Source organism: Diadema antillarum, unplaced genomic scaffold (assembly GCF_040938485.1).
Source record: "Diadema antillarum isolate AM-2024a unplaced genomic scaffold, OU_Dant_1.0 seq00001010_RagTag, whole genome shotgun sequence".
Classification (NCBI taxonomy): Eukaryota; Metazoa; Echinodermata; class Echinoidea; order Diadematoida; family Diadematidae; genus Diadema; species Diadema antillarum.
This window is the reverse complement of record NW_027271846.1, coordinates 705,138-725,544: the sequence shown is the minus strand read 5'-3', so window position 1 is coordinate 725,544 and position 20,407 is coordinate 705,138.

Sequence of the window (20,407 nt, the reverse complement as noted above, 5' to 3'; positions counted from 1 at the left end):
TGTAGCAAAATCAGTCCGTCCTCAACGGGTCAATGAAATGCTACATGTTTGCTGATTGCACATTTGGTACAGCCCTGCAACGATGGACATTATTTACACTGGGGATCCCATGTGCTGGTAAATCTCTCATGCATAACACTCTTTGGCATTCATTGAAAGACATTTCATCAGCACTACAAGCATGAAAGTTAGAATTTGGAGTGTGGCTGGCCACCTTATGAAACCTGATCTGGGTATCTTGATATTCTCTTAAAGGAGAGAAAATTGGCGGGCAATGACTGTCCTGTCATTCTGTTTAAAGTGATGTTATAGTTGTAGTTGAGATGGGGATTCAGGTTTTAACTTTTGTGAGACAATTAGAAACCACTTATATGAAATATTAAAGAGCATATGATGTCCCATCTTTTGTTAGGACCACTTTGTTTTGTTTTGTGTTTGGATATCTCAGCCATTTGAAAATGGATTTTCAGCAAATAAAATTTACATTTGTCTTGGAATTGTATGTTTTTAAAGTGGTTTATAATTATCTTTACAAAAAGTTAAAACCTGGATCCCCATCTCAACCAAAACTATACAATCTATACAGTTCTCTCATCACACACTGTAATTGTATGTGTATCAGTGGTGGATCCAGGGCGGAGCGCACCGGGCGCGCGCTCCCCCTTTATTTATTTTTTTTGTTAAAACAAAAGAAATAAAAAGGAAAAAAATGGGGGGATGCATGTGCCCCCCTTTAATTTTGTAAAGGAATTCCTTGATCTGCCCCTGGTATACTATCTGCCCTGCTTGTTGGATGAAGCAGTCATAGTTTGAACTGATTGTGCGTTTGCTCCGACTGAAAAACATTTCTTCCATGTAATTAACAAAGACTATGATGGCCTGCTAATGTGGACGTGTCATTGTGATGATATCTTCTGGAGCTTGCATTCTGTGTTGTTCCTAGCTCAGCAATACTGTAAATGCAGGAATTTTGCGTGCATTTTAATTTTGCAAATTTCATGAGAGGCATGATTCGCAAAATTAAAATGCATGCCAAAATTCTTGTCCACACTTTGTGCATTCAATGTCAGTAGAAATTTGTGAAAATTTCATGCCACAAATATTTCTAGTTTCACAGTAAGTGGAGGATCTGTCGCATACATGTGTATATAGATAGTTGAATTATTATAGTTGACAGAAAAACAATCATTCATTTTCACCAGACTGAAATTTTTTGTGATGTATTCTATCCACATGTTGAATATAAGAGCATTTTTGGCTCACCTCACACGTGGCATTTGATTCAGTGTTATCTTTAACGAGAACGTAATGATTTCTCTTTATTTTTGCTCATCCCTAAGAAGCAACTGCCATCGCGTCAGAACGGAATTGCTGATATTGGCATTTCAAATTTGCTCAAGGGATGGCCCTATACATCATTGTGATTGATTGGAAGTGAGAAATACATATTTATGAGCAATAAAAGTACGGAATTATGTCTAGAATTTGGTAGTGATAGCAAAGGAAGCAAAGGAACGTAATAGTGATGAGGATCGCAGTCCCCTCCCCCCCCCCCCCATGCAGTCAGTGCAGAGTGGGCCTGGTAATCGTAAGACTAACACCAAAATAAAACAATTCCCATGGGAATCAAGCTACACATGTACATTGTATGAATAAACTAAACAGGAATACATTAAAGTTATAACTTTTGAATGTATGCAACAGAAGCATTGAAGTTTTATTTCTGCAAGCCATTTCCCCATGTGCATCTTGTCTTTTTCTAGGGATCTGGTATCATGAAAAAACAAAAAACTACCAGAGGGATTTGAGTATCATTTCTGCACCCATACACTTGGCAGCAGCACTTGTTCTGTGAGACACACACAGCTAACAGAGAGCTGTATCATTTACTGCATATACGCCATATATTTAGCGGGTCTAAATTTTTGCAAATCGGGACTTCTCAACAATTTAGCAAATGATTAAGTTCACAAATGTGGAGTACGGTACTGAATGGGGAAATGTATGCGTGCACGTCACATTCAAGTCGGCATCAGAGTTCATATTTTCACGTGTTGATAAATCAGCAAATCGCTCCCAACTTACAAAATTCACAAAAATAAAAACACCATGAAATATTCAGTGTATGCAGTAGTCATGCTCAGGGGATACCTGTTGAGCTGCTCATTATACAGTGTATTTCTGATGTCACTATCTTGTGAAGAATTCTCCTTAGCTTAGAAGCCAGTCCACAGTTTCACTTTGTGCATGAGCAGAAAAAGGTCATTTGCACAATCAGGCATGTTGATTGTTAAATCTAATGAGATATTGCATTCGCGATGTGATGATTATTCATGCAGTCCTTATACATGGTGCTGAAGTGCCTATAAACCAACTGAGAAAGTAAAAAGAAAAAGGTCATTTTTTCAACCAAAAATGTGCACATTAGCAAACTGTGAACTGGCTTATATGCTAATGATCCTGTGATTCACTTTGTTTTGTGACATTTACACATTGTGTACATATTGTACGTAGGTCAGCATGTTGGAATTAGTTACAATTCTGAGAGGGCAAACATTTGATGGTTTCTGTAAAAATGTGGCCTTTCGGTAAAATGTCTTCTTAGCCCATCATCTGACTGTAATGGGCCACATGTGTAACAACCATTTGACTTGATTTCAGATTTCTGAGTTCTGATGCAATGGAATTCATTAGATTGTCATAGATTACCACCATGAGTGCAAAGGTCAAAAAGCATTACTGTAAAACGAGGAATGTTCGTGTGCATTTCAATTTTGCGAGAGCCAAAGATTCGCGGAATTAAAATGCACGTGAAAAGTCTTGGCTACACTATATGCATTGAATGTTAGAAGCAACTCGCGAATATTTCATGCCGCGAAAAAGGCCGTCGGCGCCAATTCGCGAAAATTTCATGCCGCGAAAACATTGTGTTTTACAGTATGTCATGCCAAGGCTATCAGTTATCGTTTGTCCATCCCACCATATCTGAATTCAGAATCTAAGTAAGAATTGAAATCATATTTGTGACCGTACATCACAAAACCAACAAAAAGTCGTACGCCTGATTTTATGTAAAGACTCAAAATAGGTGAAATGGGTCTATCTGGTCAATCTTGAGTTTTTGTTATTCCTTGAAAAAGCAATTCTTCTTAGATATTGTCGTACAGTTTAGGGTCACAAAATGAATGGAAAATAGTGTCTTTTTGCAATATTTTCTATTTCAAAGAATAGTGTCTGTATGTAGAAGCCTCTTTTCATGTCTCAAAAGCCCTTTTCATACTCTTCGCTTTCAACAGTGTGTAACTTTTGAAAGGATGATGCTACTGCTTTTGAAGTATAGTACATGTATTAGTCATGGATAGAATGTGTTGATAGAACATGCTCAATTTCAGCTTAGTCTGATAATTCATTCATTGTTGTTGCTTTGGAATCTTACACTCTTGTTTTTGTCTCATTCATTACACAGAGCATGGCTTATTATTGTAACTGCTTGAATAGTTGCTGTACTTCAGAGCCTCATTTCTCAGTACACACTTTTCCAAACTGTAAAACTCTGGTCTCTGCAAAGACGGGGAAAGTTTCAGTTTCGTGTGTACAAGTGTATCTTGTCTAGACCAGTTTTGAATACCTACATCTGCATTGATTTTGCCAGATATACATTTTGTAATGTACTTAAGGTCTTTTTTTCTAAGAAATCATTTACATGTGTTTGTTTCTGAGTTCTACAACATAGTGATAAGTATCTTATGCTCCCCTTGATGGTGCATAAAGTTTTGTCAATATCTTTCTGAATTTTGTCTTGAGTAGTCATTGCTCGCCTCAGCAATACTGTAAATATGTGTTACAGTCATGAAAAAGTTATCTTGTAAATTACTCTTGGACTGGAAATTTGATGAATTTAATGAAATATTTGTTTTTCCTTCAAATTGTAGCTATATTTTTACAAGATTTTTTTTTTTCAAATGTAGAATCTTTGTTGCACTTTGTCTTCATGCTTATGTGTGATTGTATTTATTGTTTGTTTATCTATTTATTGTCCTTGTGGGATTTTCTTTTTGCTGTTAAGCGTATACGTTTATAGTTTCTGGCAACACAAATAGTACAAAGGTGGCAATGAAAGTGTTGCTGACCGCGAAGAACAAAACATAGAAAATCTGTTGCCAATATTTTTGATCTGTCATACTGCAACATAGGGCCTCTAGATCTCTATGCCAAACTTAAGCATGTTATAATACAGTAGAAAATGTTGATAGATTTATGCCTGTGTCCATATTTATTCTTTTATGTATGTATTAGTGATGCTGAAGATAATGATAACCTAAGTAGCCTACTACTAGTACTGTAAAACCAGAAATGTTTGCGTGTATGAAAATTGTGCAAATTTTCCAGGAACCAAGATTTGCTATTAAAAGTAAAATGCACACAAAAGTTCTTGTCGACATCATGAATTGAATGCCAATGGTAATTTGAGAATGTTTCATGCCTCCAAAATGGCCGTCTGCTCCAATTTGCGAAAGTTTCATGCCGCGAATAGTTCTGGTTTGACAGTATTAGCTGTCTCACTTTTGCGCGTGTCCCAGAAAGATGTGTGCTTCACCCTGTAGTCTACCTTATTTTCTCTCTCTTTACGTAATTCCTGTAAAGTTGCTGAAAAGTCGTGTCCATTTTACTGTGGAGTTCTTTGATGTCTACAGTGTAGGTTACCCAGCGATGCCAACTGTTACTATCATACAGTATTTTATATTATATTTTGCCAAAAAAATACCGGTACTGAAGGTGTTTTGAAAGTACCGTTTTTCCCAAATTGTACATTTAGTACATATGTCAACTGCAGGAAAGGTGTTAAATGTACATGTACTATTTTCCACCAGAAAAACAGATCTTTTCAACCTGCAGAGAACTGCAGTTCCGTTAGTTTGACAACCATGTACAATGTGGCAGTGTGAGTGCCCTGGTAATAGAAGAGCCATCTGCGGAGACAGTGATATGCTATTTCTAAAGAGGCTACTCTGGGTAAATAAGCCCACTGCTGTTAAAGATATACCAAGAGTATTATTTAATTTCATCAAGAGAGAAGCATTATAAGTGTGCCATATGTATTTTCATGTAGATCCTTGGCAAGTGTGTCCTGTTGAATTGTCGGGCCCAATCCACTTTGTTGATGTAGCTTGTTAATGTGTGGGATATTAGCCAGTGAGAAATTATATATGTATACTTTTCCAAATTTACAATTATTTGTGTGAATTATATGTTTGTAAGTACATGTACGTGACATGCACACCATTATTACGCTTCTGAATCTGAAGAATTGAGTTGTCATACCCATTTGGATACTGCAATACTGAATACCACAAATTCACGGTGTTGTATTTTGTCTAATTTTGTTTCATCTTGTTTTGTTATTGTGGGATTTTCTATTGGGTATTTTTGCATTTATGCAACGTTATGGCATGGATGTACTGCTTTTGTATATCAGATGTGTATGTGATTTCTTTGATTTACAATGGACCGTCAGCAAATACATTGTACCTTTGCACCTGTGAAATAACTTTGTTACACTTTATATTGAATTTTTCATTCTATTGGGGCTAGCAAAACAAAATACAAAGAAACATTGAAATTGTGAGCATGAAGATCAACTGTTAAATGATGGTTTGTTATAGAGTTACAGTGATTCTTACACGTGAAAGGAGTCAACTATAATTTGTCTTATATTTCATGCACAACTCGGTAATCTCTGTAATTTTGCAGTACTTCTTGTTTTAATCATTACCAGTGGTGGATCCAGAGGGGGCGCACCAGGCGTGCGCCCCCTTTCTATTTTTTGTTAAAACAAAAGAAATAAAAAGAAAAAATGGGGGGGGGGGGGCTCTTGCGCCCCCCTTTAATTTTGTAAAGGCGCCTCCCCTTTACGGAAATCCTGGATCCGCCCCTGCTTATTGTGCTTTGGGCCCAAAACCACTATTTCGGCGCAATTGGTCAAAAATCGTGTCGCTTATGTTCCTTCTCACCTAGGAGAGATAAAAAGCTCTTTCAAAATGCTCCTGTGATTTTATGTGATGCCAATGGACATATAGACAAAAACTGAAATCATTTCGAAGGCGAGATTGTACCACTAAGCCATTGGTGGAGGGTTAAGTTCGGCCAACAGGCTCAAAAGTGCATGTCGCCAACGATGATTTTTTATGTTTTCTCAACTTTGTGGGAAAATATGAGCATAAAGAAGAAGCTTACTCACAGTTTCAGAAAAGTAGCCCAACGTTCTATAAAAACCTAACACAACTTTATAAGCTTATCATTCTTTAACAACAAAATACCTGATGGAAATGTGTTGCCAGATCTGCTGAAACATACGTTACCATCTTTGTACTGCAAACTTGGTAATGCTATTACAGTGAATACTACACAATTGTATTGTTTTTCTGACCAAAAGGGGTCTAAGTCTATGTTAAAAAATATTTCATCACTCAGCTTCAAAAGACATGCGACTGCTAATCTCGCAAATATAGATTTTAAAAAGGTAGATTTAAGAGAAGTAACATACGTTACCATCTTTGTAAAAAGTATGAAGGTGCATGGCTCTGAATGATTGTTCTAGAGTTGAGACTTATGGAGTAGATTGTCCTCATACCCATGGGTGGTAAAAGATTCATTATTATGTTGCTAACTTATACGATTTAATCCACAAGTGTAACATACGTGATGTAACTTACGTTACCACCAAATGACAGAAAGCTTGATTACACCATTAATTACCACCTAAATGTATATTTCTCGAATCTGTGCCGTCGATTTGAGGTCATGGGATAGCTCAGCAACCTCTTTTACTGGCATCTTGAGCATTGACAGCGCGCAAAATAATTTTACATGATGTGTTGAAAAACTGAGTAAGTATTTGATTGTTGGAAATGTGTTGTTGTTTTTCATAGAATCATGCTTTACTCCTGTTTATTGTGTGTTTATTAAGTCAGTATATTCCACCGTAAAAATCCAGCAATTACTTTGCTGTACAGGCTTATTCTTTTGAAATAAATCACTCAATTTGTTGAGTAACGTATGTTTCAAATTTTGATAACGTAAGTTTCAAGATGTTGTCATGTTGATAACAGACAATCTACGGAAAAACCCATTTAATCTGAGACAATTTAATTGTTGCAGTTATGATGTTGATGAATTTTTACGTCAAAACATATCAAATTTATTTACAGCTATAATGTTCTTGTTTGTTTGGAGGATGCAGTAAAAGGGGACATAATCATAGTATCTTTAAAAAATCGTTTGGTGGGCGTTGATGTTCATCTTGGCTTTAATGATGTCATATTTCAGGTATAAGCAATGAATTTAACATTGTTCTAAGAAAATTCAATGAATAGCTAATAAAATTAGAGATTACACAGATCTCTACTTCAAAACTAGTGGACCAGGTCCCTGCATTAATGAGGTAACGTAAGTTTCTAGTTTTGGTAACGTAAGTTTCATCAATTCATGTCATTGAAAAAGGATATTTTAGAGAATGTGCGTGGATAAAAATAACATTTAATTGTTCTAGAACTATTGTTGAAGGAATTCTGTAGGGAAATACGTCTTTTCAATTATATTTATCTTTGGTTATCATAAACCAATATGGTGACTTACTCCCTGACTATTTTTAACGGAGAAAATAAACTCAAATTTCTGTCGTAATGTCGTTGATGATCTCAAAGTGAAGAAAAACACATTTTGAATGAAGAAAAGGCAACAAAAATACAGTGCATTAGAGAAATGTAATTTCAACTATTACTGTTACCATCATAGATCAGGCCTACATGATAATAATAATGATAATGATAATAGTAATTATAGTAATATATGTTTCAGTAAGCTATATGTTTAAGACATTAACATTTTTTGTTCTTCCTTCTAATTGAAGTTAATACAGTTGCAATGGGGAAGAGCAGTGCTAGGATTAAAACCCCATATATAGGGAACGTGCATGTTAGCTGTAATCAGAATGGCGAAAAAGCATATCTCTAATCAAAGATTCAAGAAAAAAAACTTATGCCCGTCTCATATTTAACAAAGAAAAGAAGAAAAGTCACACATCTTTTTTTTTTTTACCCTACCACATCAGGGTAATTATAGGGGAGTGGGTTCAGGGTCCCCCGCCCCTTTGCCAGCAGTCAAAATATAAACAAAAGGAAATAAAAAGAAAAAAAAATGAATCGCGGACTCACCCTCCCCCGTTTGAAATAAAAAACAAACAAACATGAAATTGGGCTTGTACTGGCAGCATCGAATTGAGCTGAAGCCTTTTTTTTATATTTCTTCAATTTTCTTTTCTTTATTTTTTTTCTTGCTTGTCAGTCGATGAAACCCGGCAAAAGAAATGAAACAAAACAAACAAACAAAAATGGCACGGGAGCTTTTTATTTTTCTGCCCGTCAGGAGATTAAAACTGGAAGTGGTCGACTTTTTCTAACTCCTGACCCCATCCTCCACCCCATACAAATCCTACTTACGGGCCTGCATGCCTATAATCATTATCAGTACCTTTGTTGTGCATGTATAGCAACTTGTCCTTTCACTTTTCTTTTCAAAGATTCAAAACATTTTTCCTGGAGACAATTTCAAGATACGGCAAGAATTATTAATGCAAGACTTGTTATTCTTGTTATCCTTGTGGATTATACTGTTTAATGTATACATAACAAGGAAAATCGAGTTCATCATTTTACTAATGACAATTTCCTTCATCCTACCCAGTATTGTGCTAATGAAACTGTGTAATTTGACGTTATTTCATGGACCTCATTTTGCCATAGTCAACTTAGTAAAGTGGTCATTTATTTAGTTAACAAAGAACATTTCTCGGTTCCTTCTTTCCCTATCTCTTGTTTACCGAGTTCAAACATTTTAAATACAAGCAATACGGCGTTATTGTTCATTATGAAGCACTTTAACAGAGTAATCATCTCGTTTCTGCCGTTTCTTGTTTCATACAAGTGTTAAGAATTTTGTGAATACTATTTTATTGCAACTGCTATTTTCAAACTGTTCCTGCATAGAGTAACTGTTGCGACAGCTGATGAGTCTGCAAAGTTATGGATTCGAAAAATATCTTTCAACAGCATGAAGATAACAAGTTACAAGACATCAATATGAAGATAACAAGTCACAAGACATCAAGCATACGAAAACTTTTATTATGATAAAATTAAAGTGAAACCTACGTTACCCACCACTCGTTTTATATTACACGTACATCATGACAATATTTTCATCCGTTAAGGCACGAAACAGCATGTTCCCAACTCTTATCATTTCAATGCCACAAATTCATAAGTATGAAGCCAATTGTCTTCAAAATATCAACAGTTACGGATTACTGTTCTACTGAAGAGTTTATACGAGGACATGTTATAAAGTCTTGCAGTTTTACAACTATTTTAATTGTTATTTTTGAGAATTGTATCGCCACAATATTGCGACATCGTGTTTTAATATTCGTTCACTTAGAGTTGAAGAGAAATTAGTGTAAGAATATATACAAAAACCAAAAAGAAAATGTTCCAAAATTTGCTGCACATGTAGTAGTATTGTCTTTGTAACTTACGTTACATTAACGTGAAACATACGTTACGTGGAATCTAACGACTATATTTTTACGCACATAGTTTCACATGTTTCATCGATGATACTCAAGAATTAGCTGGCAATTTGGGACTGATAAATGTTGAAAATATTTTCTGAAGAAAGTCTGACGTCAATTTATCGAGAAAACAAATAAACATTACCTGTCTAAGGTTTAACACAATAGGACATGCTGTGTTCAGTATAGCATACAGGTAATTTGCCATCCTTCCCATCTGCAGGTGGCATTTACAAACATGGCAGCCGATGGTATACTTCAATATCTGACGCATAATTATCTCAATCATAGAATGTAGTCACCAATCTTAATGCATTTGAAATAGAATGACATGGTAACGTATGTTACATGATGAAATTTACGCCCCATGAAAGAAATTATCACACCTTTAAAATAAAGCAAAACTATGTGTTCATATTTTTCAACTACAAACTTGAATATTTGTCTCGTGGATTGGTATAAAAATGAAACCTATTCTAACAACTTTAATTTTCCCGTTTTGTGATTGTCCAATTGTGCCGAAATAGTGGTTTTGGGCCTTTGGTCCCCAGTTGGCACGCATACTGGAGTGCTTTCTGTGCTGATTGGCACAGCTAGATACATGTATCTAGAAACTAATCGTAAATAAAGATAGAGACTACCAAAACACCCGTATCCCTATTGTGTCAGAGTGGTCTTCCTGTTGAATTGAGGCAAATTGCTACCCATGAATGGGCTTGCTACCTTTACAACGAGTGAAAGGGGAGGAATTACTGAATGCAGATGAGAAGATTTGGCAAGGAAAGTTAAGTCCCGGGAGTTAAAGGCATAATATAGGTCCCTACCATTTGCAGATGAAACAAAACCCAGCATTAGTGCTTTAAAATTGTTCTAGAATGTGAGTTTGGGATAGAAACAACCACTGTAAAAATTTGAATCCGTATTATCGATGTTAAGTATTGTTAAATACACAAAATGTGAACAATAGTTACAATAAAAATGTTTCCAGACTAAACCATCTACAGTTGTGGTTTATTAAAGAAAAATACTGGTATCTCCTTATATTTTAGGCTTTATTGCTAAAATTTTACATGGCAGGATGTTTTGTGATACAACAGACCAACACATATGCATCAAATGTGATAACCTGAATATTTTTTGAAATAACTGCTCCCAAAGGTAACGAACTTTAAGTGCACTTCAGTGTATTTGAAGGAAAGCAGATACAAGGACAACAGACCGTGGTATGTTTCTTTAACCCATGAAGTCCAAGAAAGTATTTCTGCGGTTATTCTTTTTCATTCATTGATAGTACACTGTATATTATCATAAGATAGAATAAAGATATTTTGAATGTTATTTTGGTCACGCATCATTTTAATGCCAGTGTCAAAATTACTCTAAACTGAGCAAACTAATGAGATGATTTTCTTTTACTTTTGATGAAGGCAAGAATGTTACAAATGAGAGGAGGATGTTCATGCAATTGTATGCTCCTATGAAATTGAAAGTCCAAGAAGTTGTGCTTAAATGTTCTCATACTTTTAGGCATGTGTGATGCTTTTTGAATTTAGAAAAAATGTCAAGAATTATGGCTATTCTTATGTAGACATAATTGATCAGAGTTCTCTATGCTCTTCCAGTAGAAAAAGTAGATGTTGGTGATCATCACTTTTTAGTCTAATTTGATATAAAGTGTTTGCTTTACCAGTCATAATATGGAATAAGCAGTCCACATCTTAAGTAAGGCAGTTGAATACAAAATTTCTCTTTTTCTCATGTTCAGTGCACTCCCCTAAACAAACATGATTATAACGAAACTCTGGACACAATGAACTAAAAATGCAGGACTCACGATTATACACTTTGTACATACAAGGGTGTATCTTTGAACACTTTATTGTTCGGCTACCGAGTACTATTAAAATGTCAGTGTAATGAAATGAAATTGCTGGCTCCCCAAAGACTTCATTATAACTGGAGTTGCCTTTATTGTAACATGTGCCTGCAAGGGTGTAGGCCTTTGTAGATGTCTTTGGTTAGACTGTTGTCCAGCTTATGGGTGTTCCTACATATGATAATGGGCCGAATGCATAAAACAAGCAATTGCTTGTAAGCAATTGCTGTAAGCAATTGCTTTAAGCAAAAGCACAAGCTCGTCTAGCAAAAGGTGTAGCTCAAGCAATTGCTTGAATCCATATGCATAACCATTTGCTTGTACCCATACCTTTTGCTTGTTCCGCACAAGCAATTGCTTGCATTTTCAACAAAAGGAACGTCACGCCTGTGCGAACACTAGAACAAAGGCAAGTGTGACAGCATGTATTTGAAAGGGCGTGTGTGTGCGAACATTTCCTGACATAGCAATAGAGCTATGAAATGGCACTCATAAATGCGCACACAGATGCACACACACACACATCTATACACACACACGTACTGGCTGATTCCCATCACTGCTTATAGAGATAGCCCGGATCTGCCAGATCTCACGTGGAGAGGGGTCTCCTTGCTCTCCACCGAGGTCAGACATCTACCTGTTTTTCATCACATTTTGCGTGCTGACCACTGGACTTTCCCGTTGTTGAAATGAAAAAGTTTCTAACACTGCTAAAGAATAATTTCTTGTAGATTTATACCACTCCTGCACAAGTGTGGTCTCTCTTGCATGAATGTGACAATGATACTTAAAAAGGAATGTCCAAGTTAAGCAAAAGCTCAAGTTCATTTTGCAGAGCTTGGAAAATCGTAAGCAATTGCTAGCAAGAACAAGCAAAAGGTATGTTTTATGCATACGTTTTTAAGCAAAAGCTTGGTCTCTAAGCAATTGCTTGCGGGCAGCAAGCAATTGCTTGTGCTTGCTAGCAAAAGCTTCTGCTTGCAAGCAATTGCTTGTTTTTATGCATACGGATTCGAGTAAAAGGCTAGCACAAGCAAGCGTTTATGCATTCAGCCCAGTGCCCTCCTCCTCCTCCTCCTCAACAGTTCTGCCTCTCGCATGATCTCTTTGATCTTCTTCTGGCGGACATTTTTGTGTAAGTTTCTTCCCGTTCCTGTGCCGATGTTACTACGCTCAGAAAGACCCTGTTACGCTCATCCCGCTGCGTTTACGCTGTCACTACGCTCTCCCCGCTTGCCGTACGATTAAAAATAGGTCAATTTTGATCGGGGAGATCGGGAAGAAATTTTGACCAGGTTCAAAATTTCTTCCCGATCTGAAAAGATGCCCGCTCCAACCCCGACCTCCACACGCTGCTGCTACGATGCTTCCGATCCCCGTACGCTTTTGCCGCTCTCTCCCGATCTGCTAGATCGGGACAGATCGGGGTCCAGATCGTGATAGTGGAACGGGGGCTTTAAACAAATTACACTGAACAATGTTGATGACATCAGAGCCTCATATATTTCAGAAATGAAGCAGTGTAATTCCATTACAATACCACTTGCTCAACAAGTTCACCTGTGAAAAATCCATGCATGCCTTCTTCTTTTGTTCTGCTTCCTTGAGCCCCAACTCATACATTCTTATGGTGAGGCTGCCATGTCACCATCCTTGTTCATTGCAATTTGTTATAGATTTTGAAAACATTCTCATTCCTCATCCCAATCACTATGGATTCTGAATCTCTGTACTCTATTTGACTAATTTATAAAATAGTTGTTCAAATGTTTAAGTCTGAAAATCATTCGGAGGTCCCCTTTAAGGCCCAATCCTTATTCTACCGATACTATGTACCATCCTTCTATCCCAATGTAGTCCATGGGCCAAGAGCCGAAAATGGGTTGTTGGTACTACCCGTGGTGGCAAAATCTTTTTGGTGTCATTTTGTTTGTCGGACAAAGATACGCTTATCAAGCTATGATAGCATTTCCAAATGAGTAGCTTAGTCATAATAAATGAATTTTTAACCAATTTGGTCTCGTTTTTATATCCCTATACTTCTGAATCGAAACTAACCGCTATACAAATACGAGCACTGCCTTCTGCATGTCCACAGGTGTTCTGTTGTAAACGCGGTGCGCTTAGTCTTTATTCAAGGCAGCGAAGGGAATATCCAAAGGGTTATAATGTCCACAGCTGACACGCGGTGCGCTTAGTCTTTATCTAGAACAATGTACCGTTATCATATCTAAAGTTCCTAATAAAAGGGATTATCTATACTGTTTTTATACCACCCTCTCAACAAATACATCAGTTTTAAACAAAAATCACTCTGTTCATTTACAACATTATTAATCATAATGTATTGTAGTGTACCGGTACATTGTTTTTGCATTATCTTTCATTGTTGGATGGAAATAAAGCGACATTGGCGTGGTATTAGCGTTTTCAACGTAGCGTTTTCACCGGAAAATGCTAAATAATTGAAAAATACGCTAAAATTCCCGAGAAATTGTTTTTTTTTTTTTGTTGTTTTTAGATAAAGGGATATGAATATTAGACTAAGCGCTGTGGACATCATAACCCTTGGATATTCCCTTCGCTGCCTTGAATAAAGACTAAGCGCACCGCGTTTTATACAACAGAACACCTGTGAACATACAGAAAACAGTGCTCTTCTTTGTATAGCGGTTGGTCTCGATTCAGAAGTACAGGGATGTAACAACGAGACCAAATTGGTTTAATATTCATTTACTATGACTAAGCTACTCATTTGGAAATGCTGTCATAGCTTGATAAGCATATCTCTGCCCGACAAACAAAATGACACCAAAAAGGTATTGCCACCTCAGATGGTATATCAATATCTGGCCTGGCCCATGGACTAAATGAGAACCAACTGAATTTTCATCATCACGCAGTACCGGGAGACACGTGCCCAAGGGTTTCTGAAGGTAACTGAAGGTATTTTCTTCTAGACTTGCAATAATGTGGTAATGAACGGGATAAACTATACAAATTAATCCCGTAAATCAAAAATTACTTCATCGTTCGGACACATACTTTTGCTCATTAAGCGAGCAAGATGTAGTGTGTATTTAAATTGTTGAAAGCAGGCGAGTGTCATGTATTTTGAATAAAATTGTAAATTTCCGAGGTTATTAGTTTTATATTATAGACCTCATATTCTTGGTGAGATTAATGACTACTCTGTTTATGATAACTTGATTTCTTTTACTGCATTATAGAATATACAGGGTATATGGTTTTATGGTATATGAATGGGTTTTTTTTTTTTCTGCGACCTATAATGATAATATAATTTGGGTAAGAATGTAATATAAATGAATCGATCACGTCATTCCTATCGTTTAGAAGCGAAATCGCCCTACCATACTTGATGACATTGGTTTTGACCAATGAGGTTACAGAGGGAGAGCGTGAAACGCGTGATCAGTGCGTGCAACTCTGCTATGAGACGTCGAAGATGCCACGTACCATCTTAACCCGTTTCATAATGGATTTTTGAATCCCCATAAACTTAATGCACAGGTCACCAGGGTCCCGTAGATAACGGATTAACACGGAAAATGAGACTCGCCTTGCCAGGATTCGCACCGATAAATCATGCGTATCCTATCGTAAGTTATCGTAGGATTAGCTTATCTTCTGTGCCAGTGTATTGCATTTTATTTTCATATCTCAGAGGTAAGATGGATATTTGTGAAAAATCCAATCTATCCAAAATAATAAGATGTTTAAATATAGTAGATAATCATCATTCATGCTGAAATATTGCAGGCTTACTTCTTTCTGGAAAAGAGCGAACAATTAAGTATGAAGGAAGCTTTCGAATTAACCTCGTGCATAAAGGACACACAGTCTCCTTCTCACACACCGCTAGAGAAAGGTATCCGCTAAAGCAGGTTTGGCCTGCATATTACTTCTCTTTATCTCTCAACCCCCAACACGCAAACATGTAGGCCTACACACTCAGTCACGCACACACACAATAATGTTGAGCCTCACCCCAAAGCGCACATTGGGCTGTGTGCGAGTACGTGTATTACAATGTATTTTTCCCTCTAGTGCCCAATGCCGTATACTGCAAGTATGATGCGGTATACTGGTAAAGCATGTAATTTTGTGTTTCCATAACATGTTATTCCATATTTAAAACAAAATTCATGACAAGTCAAATGACATATATTTCAAAATTAACAATTCAGCATATCTCAATCATAATGAAATCAAGCTGTACTTTCAGCAAAACAAATTCACTAAATTGCGAAATCTGTATTATTATCATTATTATTATTATTATTATCATTATTATTATCATTATTATTATCATTATCGTTATTATTCGCGATCGATCCTTAAGCTAAATTTTTGCTCGATTAAGAATGTGATACTTGGTGGCTCCTTCAGAAATACTCTCACAGACTTGCGAAGGAATATTTTACATGATTCTTACTATAATAAATCATTCCTAGGTTTGAGCCAACTCAGTGGCATCACTTCTCGTCTATTGGTGTGTACTGTAGTTTCTGATGTATGTGTAGAGCATAATGAGAATATTAGTGATTGTATGTGATGAAAGCACCGACGGAGCTACCTTTCCGAAAAAACAACCAAAAATTAATAAGTAACTGAATAAACAAAAGAGTGAATGAAAGAATTAGCAGATTACGTAACGTAGTCTCTTATACGTTCAGTCATTATTATATGTATATATATATATATATATATATATATATATATATATATATATGAAGAGTTTGTTCGCAAAAACCGATAAGTCCATATTTGCCAAATGGAGATATTTGCGCACAGGTAAAGAAAAATAAAGAGAATAATAAGAAAATATTTGCTTCTTTTGACCATAACTCCAAAAATGTACCTTCATATTTATGTCGTGACCAATATATCATTTAAAAGGTATTATTTTGTACTTTATGACAGAGACTGTACTTCAAAATCCTTAAAAATGGACTTATCAGGTTTTGAGAACAAACTCTTCATATATATATTTATACATACATTTATTTATTTATTTGTTTATTTATTTATTTATTTATTTATTTATTTATTTAGAGTATCTAGTCATGCAACCGAAAGCAAAGTATTAATCACACGATTAAAGGAAGTACTTATCACTTACTAACATTTGCTTTAATTTATATGAAATATGAAGGAAATTAAAGCTAAACTTCTGTCTCACGAAGGGAGGTAAACACGAAAAAAAGTGCGTGCCTATTTAAATTGTTGTTGTTGTTTTATAGAAAGAAAGAAGAGAGAGAAAAATGGGGCCCTATACAATTTAAATTGTTGTTGTTGTTGTTGTTTTATAGAAAGAAAGAAGAGAGAGAAAATGGGGCCCTATACAATTTAAATTGCTAGTGGAAGGAAAGCTCCATGTGACAAAAGATCAGCTTTATTTCCTTCAGTTACTACCACGATGACGAGCATATACCACACTTAATTAAAGGGATTGTACAGTTTTGGTTGAGACCTAATTTCGGAATTCTGACATTTTTTTTTTTTTTTGCGAAATAATGAAAAAACCTCTTATGAAAGGCGAAAGAGCATGAAACTATAATTCTATGAGGAATGTCAACGTTTATTTGATCAAAATTGGTTTTGAAAAGGCTGAGATATCAAAAAATGCGATTCTAATAAAGTGTGGGACCCATGCTTTATTACGATCGCTTTGTTTTACTTTGTTTTTGGATGTTTCAGTCATTCCAAACCCGATTCTCATCAAAGAAACTTTGAATTCCTCTTGAAATGATATGATCTGTAGCATAAACATGAGTATTTTCTTGGTATCTTACTACAATTTAAAGGCCCTATACTCATCTCCACCAATACTGTACCATTCCTTACTAAATTATCAACTCTACTGCAGAATGGGACCTCTCTATACAGCATCAGATGATATGAGAACATTTTGTCACCAGAGTGACAGTTCTGGTCACATTGTTGCGGCTCTCGTTGAGTGAAACTTTTTCGGGACAAACGCAACGATAAGTTTATCCCGATCACAAAAATTGGATAGCAGTACACTCTGTGCGCGAGCGTACAGCACTCTCTGCATTTTCACCTTAACTGTGGACAAGTAACAACTTGAATAACCTGAAGTATGAACATAAAGTGGTTATTTTCTATCTTTGTTCTATTCTGCCGGTGTGATGCGGAATCAAAAAGGATCTGAAAATATATGTGTATGTATAAAAACACTTTAAAAATAATATGAAGAGATTAATAATAATTTTTTTCCCGTAAGGAATGATATGCGTATAAATATTGCTTTTGAAAAAAAAGTGAAAGAATCGATTGCAAACTTGCTTTTAAAATAAAGAAATCGATCATAGACTCCACTCGACTCCACTCGATTATGGAAAAAACAAACAAACTCGATGAATGAGGGAAACTACTGTATAATATGATTATTGATTATAGTAGATCGAAAAATCTTTAGGCATAACTATAAGTATGAAAGTGACTGGAGCAACATGTCTGTAAAGGAAGTTAGAGAGGATGGGGTGGGAGGGGTAGAGAACATGATCGGTAGGGTGGAGGGAGGTGGTGGAAGCACATACCACTGGTTCCAACTGCAGAGATACCAAGGTGGAAGTTCAAAAAAATTTTATGAGTGAGATTTTCATCACTCGACGTCTCGGCGCTCGCGCGCTGATGATGGGCGTGTCCCCCCTCCGATGGTAGGAAACTTTTTTTTTTCAATTATAAGCGATCTGGTGCATACTTAAGTGACTATTTTGTACTTATTTTGAAAGACAAAAGGGAAATATACCTTCAATTGCAACTATCACTTTAATCCTTTGAGCTATGATCCTTATTTTTGGCTCAAGTTGCAGACTTCACCCGATTGCGTAACCAAAATGGGTGCCATGCGTGAGATCGTGAGACAGACCCTAAATGCGGGAGTCTCACGCAGAATGCGTGAGACTTGGTAGCTCTACAACTGTGCGGTGAGAGAGACAAAACGGAAAAAAATTCCACTTCAATGTTTTGTTCATGATAATAGAACAAGGTATTATCATTATTTTTTGAAGAATATTTTGGTTCACTAATATGTGTTGATTGTGGTACTGTATATGTTTGAGTTTGGTGCAGACAGTATGTAGGTATGGCTTTAAATAGTCACAATTCAGTACCCATAAGAACTTAAATAGTCTGTAGTGTACTGGCCACACACTAAGGTACTACAAAATGTTACATGTTCTAGTAAACATTCGTATCTATGGACCTTTCATAGACTTGATTATTATAACGAAATATTTGTGCAGGGTTTTTTTTTGTGTAAATTTTGTTAAAACTTTTTTTAGTGGGCAGTTTACTAAACACACAAATACACATACCCACAGACATAATTAGACACACACACACACACACACACACGCATATACTTAATCAGTTAAAAAAAAAAAAACTTAAGTCATGTTTGCAATGTTATGAATAAGATAATTTATGTATTTTCTATTTCAGCAATACCCAGCACTCAACAATGTGGCCATGGTAGTGTAAGCAAACCTTAACTGCATGATGAAAAATGCAATTTCTTTCTTTTTCATCGTTTTTGTGTCTTTTACCGTGTAATTTGTGATGTATGTGTAGGGCCTTCGAAAAAACAAGCTTTTTTTCACCAACTGACGGGGCTACCCTACTGAAACAAAACAAATAAGTAATTCACTTACCAGCTACCTTACCTAACTAACTAGAATTAACTAAGAAGTTAATAAGCATATATAGTTTAGTTAGAAATCTAAATCATTAATCAAGCAATCAGAATCAAGGAATCTGTGATTTACGTTTGATTTTATGATTTATTATTTCTTTTATCTCAACTCTCCTGCCAATGAGCTCGGCCTCCCCTCCGAGTAATCGTCCTTGATGAATCAGGAATACGTGTCATCATTACCACAAGTCCCACGGAAGATTGTGCACTTCTTAGTAATATACGTATATACGACTTACGAGAGTAAACTTTCGGGATAAACGGGTTACGATCGTTTATCCCGATCACAAAAAACATGACGGTACGCTCATATGGCGCGAGCGCATCGCCGGACATTTGTTCTTACATTATATAGTCCAGGGGTGTTGATAAGAGTTTATGATTTTAAATTAGGATCCTTGGAGTGGTTATTTTTTATCACCATTGTATTTTCCACGTGGTGTTCAGAATTCATAGGTATTCAAAAGTTTATGATCTTTAATGTGCTTAATAATTCAAATAATAAAAAAATGAAATGTAAAAGCAATAACGATTTCTTCCTCAAAGAATGAGAGTTAATCTTTTTGAAATAGTGAATAACTCGATCGCAACTTAGTTTTGAAAGTACAGGAATCGAGCATGAATTTTACCCCCCCCCCCCTTTTTTTTACCCGTTTTTTTATCCTTACCGGCATACCATCAATGAGGGGAACTTATAATATTAGTACCAGAGCCAGCCAGTGTGTATCCTCAGCAGGTGGCACTTTAGTCCACTTCCTGGACTGTATTCGTATGCAGTGTACCCGCGTACGTACGGACGTACGTTGATGGTGTCTAGTGACGTCTGTGTGTACACTGTATTACACAATACCAGTTATTCACCCCTCACGGGAGTACCAATTGGTGGAGTGTCGCAATCAGCGGTTGGGCGCACTGGGCCGAATGCATAAAACAAGCAATTGCTTGTAAGCAATTGCTTCAAGCAAAAGCACAAGCTCTTCTAGCAAAAGGTCTAGCTCAAGCAATTGCTTAAATCTATATGCATAACCTTTTGCTTGTGCCCATACCTTTTGCTTGTCCCGCACAAGCAATCATTATTGCTTGCGTTTTCAACAAAAGGAACGTCACGCCTGTGCAAACACAAGAACAAAGGCGAGTGTGACAGCATGTATTTGAA